The sequence below is a fragment of the Vulpes vulpes genome, chromosome 2 (genome assembly GCF_048418805.1).
Source record: "Vulpes vulpes isolate BD-2025 chromosome 2, VulVul3, whole genome shotgun sequence".
Classification (NCBI taxonomy): domain Eukaryota; kingdom Metazoa; phylum Chordata; class Mammalia; order Carnivora; family Canidae; genus Vulpes; species Vulpes vulpes.
The window spans coordinates 151790659-151796901 of NC_132781.1; positions in this window are offsets into that span (position 1 = coordinate 151790659).

The window sequence follows — 6243 nt, forward strand, 5'->3', positions numbered from 1 at the left end:
AATGTTCTGAACAATTAGGGAGCTCAGCAATACACTTAATATTTGTTCACTTCACTGTATATATTTTACTTAATTTGAAAATATAGGAAGATAAAATTCAATGAATGTTGCACGCTGCTAATATTTGTCAAGCATATAAGGTGCAAAGTGAGGACTAGAATGAAGTGAAAGAGGTACCCTCGGAGTGAAAAAAATAAAGGGACACCAGAAACTCGGTAGCTAAGATAAATACTATTTTAATGCGGTATTTTACAAGTTTAAGGCAATAAATAATGAACAAAATACCAAAACTTTTAAGTTTGATCCTCAAAGTAGCCCTATGAGCCAAGTACAATGATTACTGTAATTTTACTGATGGGGAAACCCAAGCAACGAGTTGTTAAATAGCATGCAAAGGAATGGCTGCAATACCAATATAAGCTGTTGACTTCAGAGCCCTCTCACTTAAAAAAATTTTTTTTAAATTTATTTATCACACACACACACACACACACACACACACACAAACACACACAGGCAGAGAGAGAAGCAGGTTCCATGCAGAAGCCCAACGTGGGACTCCATCCCAGGACTCCAGGATCACGCCCTGGGCCAAAGGCAGGCCCTAAACCACTGAGCCACCCAGGGATCCCCAGAGCCCTCTCTTAATTACTGTACTGGACTTACACTTACAGCTCTAGTTCCCCTGCTGTAATCCACTATCTCCATTCATTAATTTTTAAAATATTGAACATTTCTTGAAGGTCTAGACTGTTCTCGACATCTTGTTAGGTGTTAACTCCATCTGTATCCTCAAATGAGTTTATAGGCATGTTGTGGGAATCAGAGGGTTAAACTAAGGAGTCTGTACTATGAAGTTTGATTCAATAGGAAAATGAGATATCAACAGCTCATCCCCTTTGGAAGCAAGCAGGATGCTTGGTCCATCTTGGGGGCATCAATGAAGGATTCCTGGAAAAGGTAATCAATGCCCAGAGTAACTTGAAGGGTCAATAGGTGTTAGATAAAGAAGGGAGAAAAGGGAATTTCAGGTGAAGGGAACAGTATGTTCAAAAGGACACTGAGTTAAATAGAATTAGGGTATAGAATCTGAGGTCAGGGACTGAAATAAATGAGTCTGGGGAAGGAGTAAGGCCCAGACCCTGGAAGACTTTGCCTGCTGGACTTAAATAACATTTGTGAGCTTTAAAAAGATCACTCTGGCTGGAATGAAAAAAACCTTGAGAAAGGAGAGCCTGGAGAAAGAAGACCAGTTTAGGAGCTTTGGCACAACTCCAACTGAGAGATAATTATAGGACAAAAGGCAGATTTTAAAAATATAGAAGAGAATGATGACTAACCAGAGCTAAAGATAGAAGGAGTCACAGGTGTCTAGATTTCCACCTTGAGTGGCTATGGTAGTGCTTTTTTTTTTTGAACTAGGAAACACAAAGCAGTGTGGGTGAGGCAGGAAAGATGAGTTCATATGTAGATGCATTGAGCCTGAGGTTTATGAAGTACCCAAGCACTAGTGCCCGGACAGAGTTCAGAGGAGAGTTGGACTGGAGGTAGACCTTTCAGAGTCAGAGCCTCATCGGTGGTAGCTAAAGACATGAACATAAATGAGATCACCCTGAAAGAGTGTGTAGAGCATGGAGAGAAGATGGCTGAACTGGACCTTGCACAGGACTCTGATAGTTATTAAGGCTGCATATATCCTAGGGCTTAGGATGTGCCTTCTGATCAGCCTGGTGAGTCACAATGTTGGGCAGAGTGACAAGCTCTCATTACTATAATGATGGGAGGAGATTGTAAAATTGCTGTTGCTCTTTCTTCCTATATGGACACTAACTTCAGAATGGAAAGTTCAGTAAATTATGGGTCCTTTAGGCACCATGGTATTTATTCTTTTTTTAAAAAAAGATTTTATTTATTTATTCATGGGAGACATGGAGAGAGAGAGGCAGAGACACAGGCAGAGGGAGAAGCAGGCTCCCTGTGGGGAGCCTGATGCAGGACTTGATCCCAGGACCCCAAGATCACGACCTGAGCCAAAGGCAGATGCTCAATCACTGAGCCACCCAGGCACCCACCATAGTATTTATTCAAATTTTATCTGGAATTTCAAAGTAGGGTTAAATTTTTAAAAATGGGCTAGAGAGGGGATCCCTGGGTGGCGCAGTGGTTTGGCGCCTGCCTTTGGCCCAGGGTGCGATCCTGGAGACCCGGAATCGAATCCCATATCAGGCTCCTGGTGCATGGAGCCTGCTTCTCCCTCCGCCTGTGTCTCTGCCTCTCTCTGTCTCTGTGACTATCATAAATAAGTAAAAATTAAAAAAAAAATGGGCTAGAGATGGGTGAACAAAATGGTAAAAGTTGGACAAAGCCTAGGAGTTACAGGAATGGATTTTTCTGATAAGGACGTGAGACCTAAAGACCAGAATGGGGCTCACTTCTGTCCTCTGCCACCATCCAGCTGTGCAGCCTTGGGCAATTCACTTCCCCTCTCTGGGCCTCAGCTTCCTTTTTTGTGAAATAGAGATAAAAATAGTACTTTTTTAAGGGGTGGAATTTGCAAAAAAAAATTTTTTTTTTTGGAATTTGCAAAAATTAAATGAGATGTTTATGAAACACTTAGAATTCCTGGCTTATTGTAAGCAATCAATAAATGGTAACTATTATTGGTGTTATATCTTGTGTCTCATTTGTGCAAGCATATTCTGTCTTTTAAGTTTTTATTTATTTACTCATGAGACACACACAGAGAGACAGAGAGAGAGAGAGAGAGGCAGAGACATAGGCAGAGGGAGAAGTAGGCTCCCCACAAGGAGCCTGATGTGGGACTCGATCTTGGATCCTGGGATCAGGACCTGAGCCGAAGGCAGCGCTCAACTGCTGAGTGATCCAGGCGTCCCAGCATATTCTGTCTTATTGAATATATTTTATGTATGTCTCATCTCCCTGGTATAGATTGTAAACATCTTGAAGGGAAGAGTAATTATTTTCTTTACATATGTGTCTTAGCTTGGCCTGCTATAATAAAATGCCATCAACTGGGCAGCATATAAACAACAGAAATTTATTTTTCACACTTCTGGAGTCTGGAAGTATAACATTAGGGTACCAGCAGGGTTGGGTTCTGGTGAGAGCCTACTTCTGTGTTGCAGACTGCTGACTTGTATCCTCTCATGGTAAAGAGCAGAGCAAAGGAAACTTCTCGGGACTTTTATAAAAGCACCAATTCCACTCATGAGGGCATTTCCATCATGACCTCATCTAATCCTAAGTATTCCTAGTACTATCCCCAAAGGCCCCTCCTCCTAGTACTACTATTGCATTGTAAGGTAGGATTTCAACATATGAGTGTGGGGAGAGACACAAACATTCAGTCCATAATAATGTACTTTGTATATAGTAGGGGTTCAAAAATGTTGAACACATCACAATAGCTATTGATTACTGAATTGCTATATACCGACAACTTGAAACTACATGTGTTACTGCTAAAATATAGATATCACCATTTCCACGTTACTGAGGGGAAAAAGAAATTTAGAGATGTCAGGTGACTTGCCCAAAGCCAAAAGCCAGCAAAAAGCAGAATTCATATTCAAATTCAATTCTTTGTCACCAAGCCTGTTTCTTTAGCATGCTTCCTGCTCAATTCCCAGGCTCTTTCTCCACAGTAAATTTCCCCAGTTATTACAGTTAGTGGCAGCAAAGGAGGAGAAAAGTTCATACATTAATGCTTCCCAGACAGTCACTAGATTGGGGTTAAAGGATGAGGACCAGTTCTTGAGCAGTCTTCTTCAGGACAGCAGGCCATCAACATGAATTGCAAGACACATGTACACATACACAATTCCTTCATCAGTTCTCTAGAGTGGCCTGCTGGGAATTAAGGTAGATCTACACTACCATTAGATGCAATGCTAGGCTCTCAATCTTAGTGTTATAAACTAATATTTCCCCCAGGAATGTCCTGACATTTATTGGCTGCTTCCTATATGCATAGCCCCATGGAAAAGGTGTAACCATCATTTTTCAACCTAATTAACTCCAGCATCTTCATCAGTTCATGTCATTCTGCCACTCCAAGTAAAATCCAACGTCCTTCTTATGCCTACATGATTTGTTCCCATGACCTGTTACCTCTTCAACCATATGCCAACAGTCCTCATCTGTGCTTGCTCCCCATCTGCTCAGTTCTAGCCATATTCTTCTCCTTGCTTTTACTTGAACATGTCAAGGATGCTCCCATCTTGAGTCTTTTGCAATTGTTGTACAATTGCTGCTATATTCTCAAAGTGTGACTACTAGAATATTTTACATTACGTATGTGTCTAACATTATATTTCGATTGAATAGCACTTCAAATCTGGATTTGAAGGTGTGGCTTCAGAGCCAGACAGATCTAGGCTTGAATCCTGGATTCTGCTTATGTGGCCTTAGGCAAGTTATTTAACTTGTTAGGCCTTTGGCAGTGCCTGACACATACTGTGTGTTGTAGGTATGCAATGAATCAGAGTTATTATTAGGAGAATGGTTTAGGAATGGTTTAGGAACTGGGGGATATTTAATTTGGAAAAGGGTGGAGTGTAACATCTGTCCTCAAGTAGATGAAATTATGATAAGGCCAGCAAGAAAGAGTGGAGAAGAGGAAGGGAGTACCTGACATTTATTGAGCATCAGGTACCGGAGACTTTATACATGTTTATCTCATTTAAATCTCATAGTACTTAAACTCACTTGACTGATGAGGGAGAAGTTAAGTTACTTGGTAACAACTGGTAGAGTAAAGATTAAAACTCAGATCTGGGAAAAAAAAACCCTCAGATCTGGGGACGCCTGGTGGCTCAGTGGTTGGGCGTCTGCCTTTGGTTCAGGGCGTGATCCTGGAGTCCCGGGATTGAGTCCCACATCGAGATCCTTGCATGGAGCCTGCTTCTCCCTCTGACTGTGTCTCTGCCTCTGTGTGTGTGTGTCTCTCATGAATAAATAAATAAAATCTTAAAAAAAAAAAAAACAACTCAGGTCTGTCTGCCTCTAGAGATCTTGCTTATTGTCCTAAGTCCCTCTGCTCCTAAGAAAAAATTGACTAATTTTGTGTAGTTCCATAGGACCGGACTAGAAATGCTGGGTAGAAGTTATAGAGAGACAGATTTCAGCTTTATATAAGGAGCACATATAGGCATCACAGTACTGGTGTCCAGTAATGAAAAGGACTACTTCGATGAGAAGAGGTAAGCTCCCTTTCAGTAGAAATATTGAAGCAGAGATTATGGTAGAAGAATTCTTGCCTGGAGTGGAAGCTTGAACTATTATATCGCCTTGATTCTTAGATGCTATACACTTTAAGTCACAGCTTTTACTTAATAACATTGTTTCAGGCAATTGAAAAAATACCTCCATCTACATGTGCATATGTATTATAAGACAAAGCCTGATAAACATGGACACTAAGTACCTCTTCGAGTTGAAAAATATGGCATTTGAACCCTGTGATTTCATAATTCATAGAGACACCTAGCCTTTGTAATTTTTTGCCTTTGGGTTTTTTTCATATTATGAAAACAACAGCATCATTATTAATAGTAACCACCAACAGCAAACACCCAATGACAAATAATAAATGACACAATTCTTGCTCTTAAGGAGTTTGGTTTGATGAGAGTCTGGTAAAACATCACAGGTTATTTTGTGTCTAGTAATCTTCACTGACTCAAGGGCTCACCTCCCTACCGCACCCCTGTATGACAGGCAGCATCAACCATTTCATCCTCTTAATCTCAAGGCGGGGACCTAAGAAAGTCTGTAGCAGAAGGGTAATTGGCCTATTTACTTGCTCCTTTCTACTTGGCCCAGCCAACTTAACCCTGGTCTCTGGTTGACCAGGTGTTGAGGTGCCTCGAGGGGATAAGCTATAATAGTTAATGTATTACATGTATCCATAAAAGATTAAAGATTAGCCTTATTTTAGCTGAACTGTAACTGTCTGTTTGGGTTTCTCCCCTCCCAGGTCTGTCTGGGGAAGTCAGTGTGGTTTCTGCCTGAGGATAATTAACCCTCAAATTCCCCAGATGGAGGCCCCTTGAGAGCTCCCCTTTAGTGCATGCTTACTGGGTACCATACCAGGATCTGTTGGAAGCACATTTTGTGAGTCTTTATTACTCATTTACTCCTCATATCAGCCTTCTGAAGCAGGTTGTGTTCTTTCAGTCTTATAGCTGCAAGAATTATGAGGCTGCCATGTGCTATCTTTAG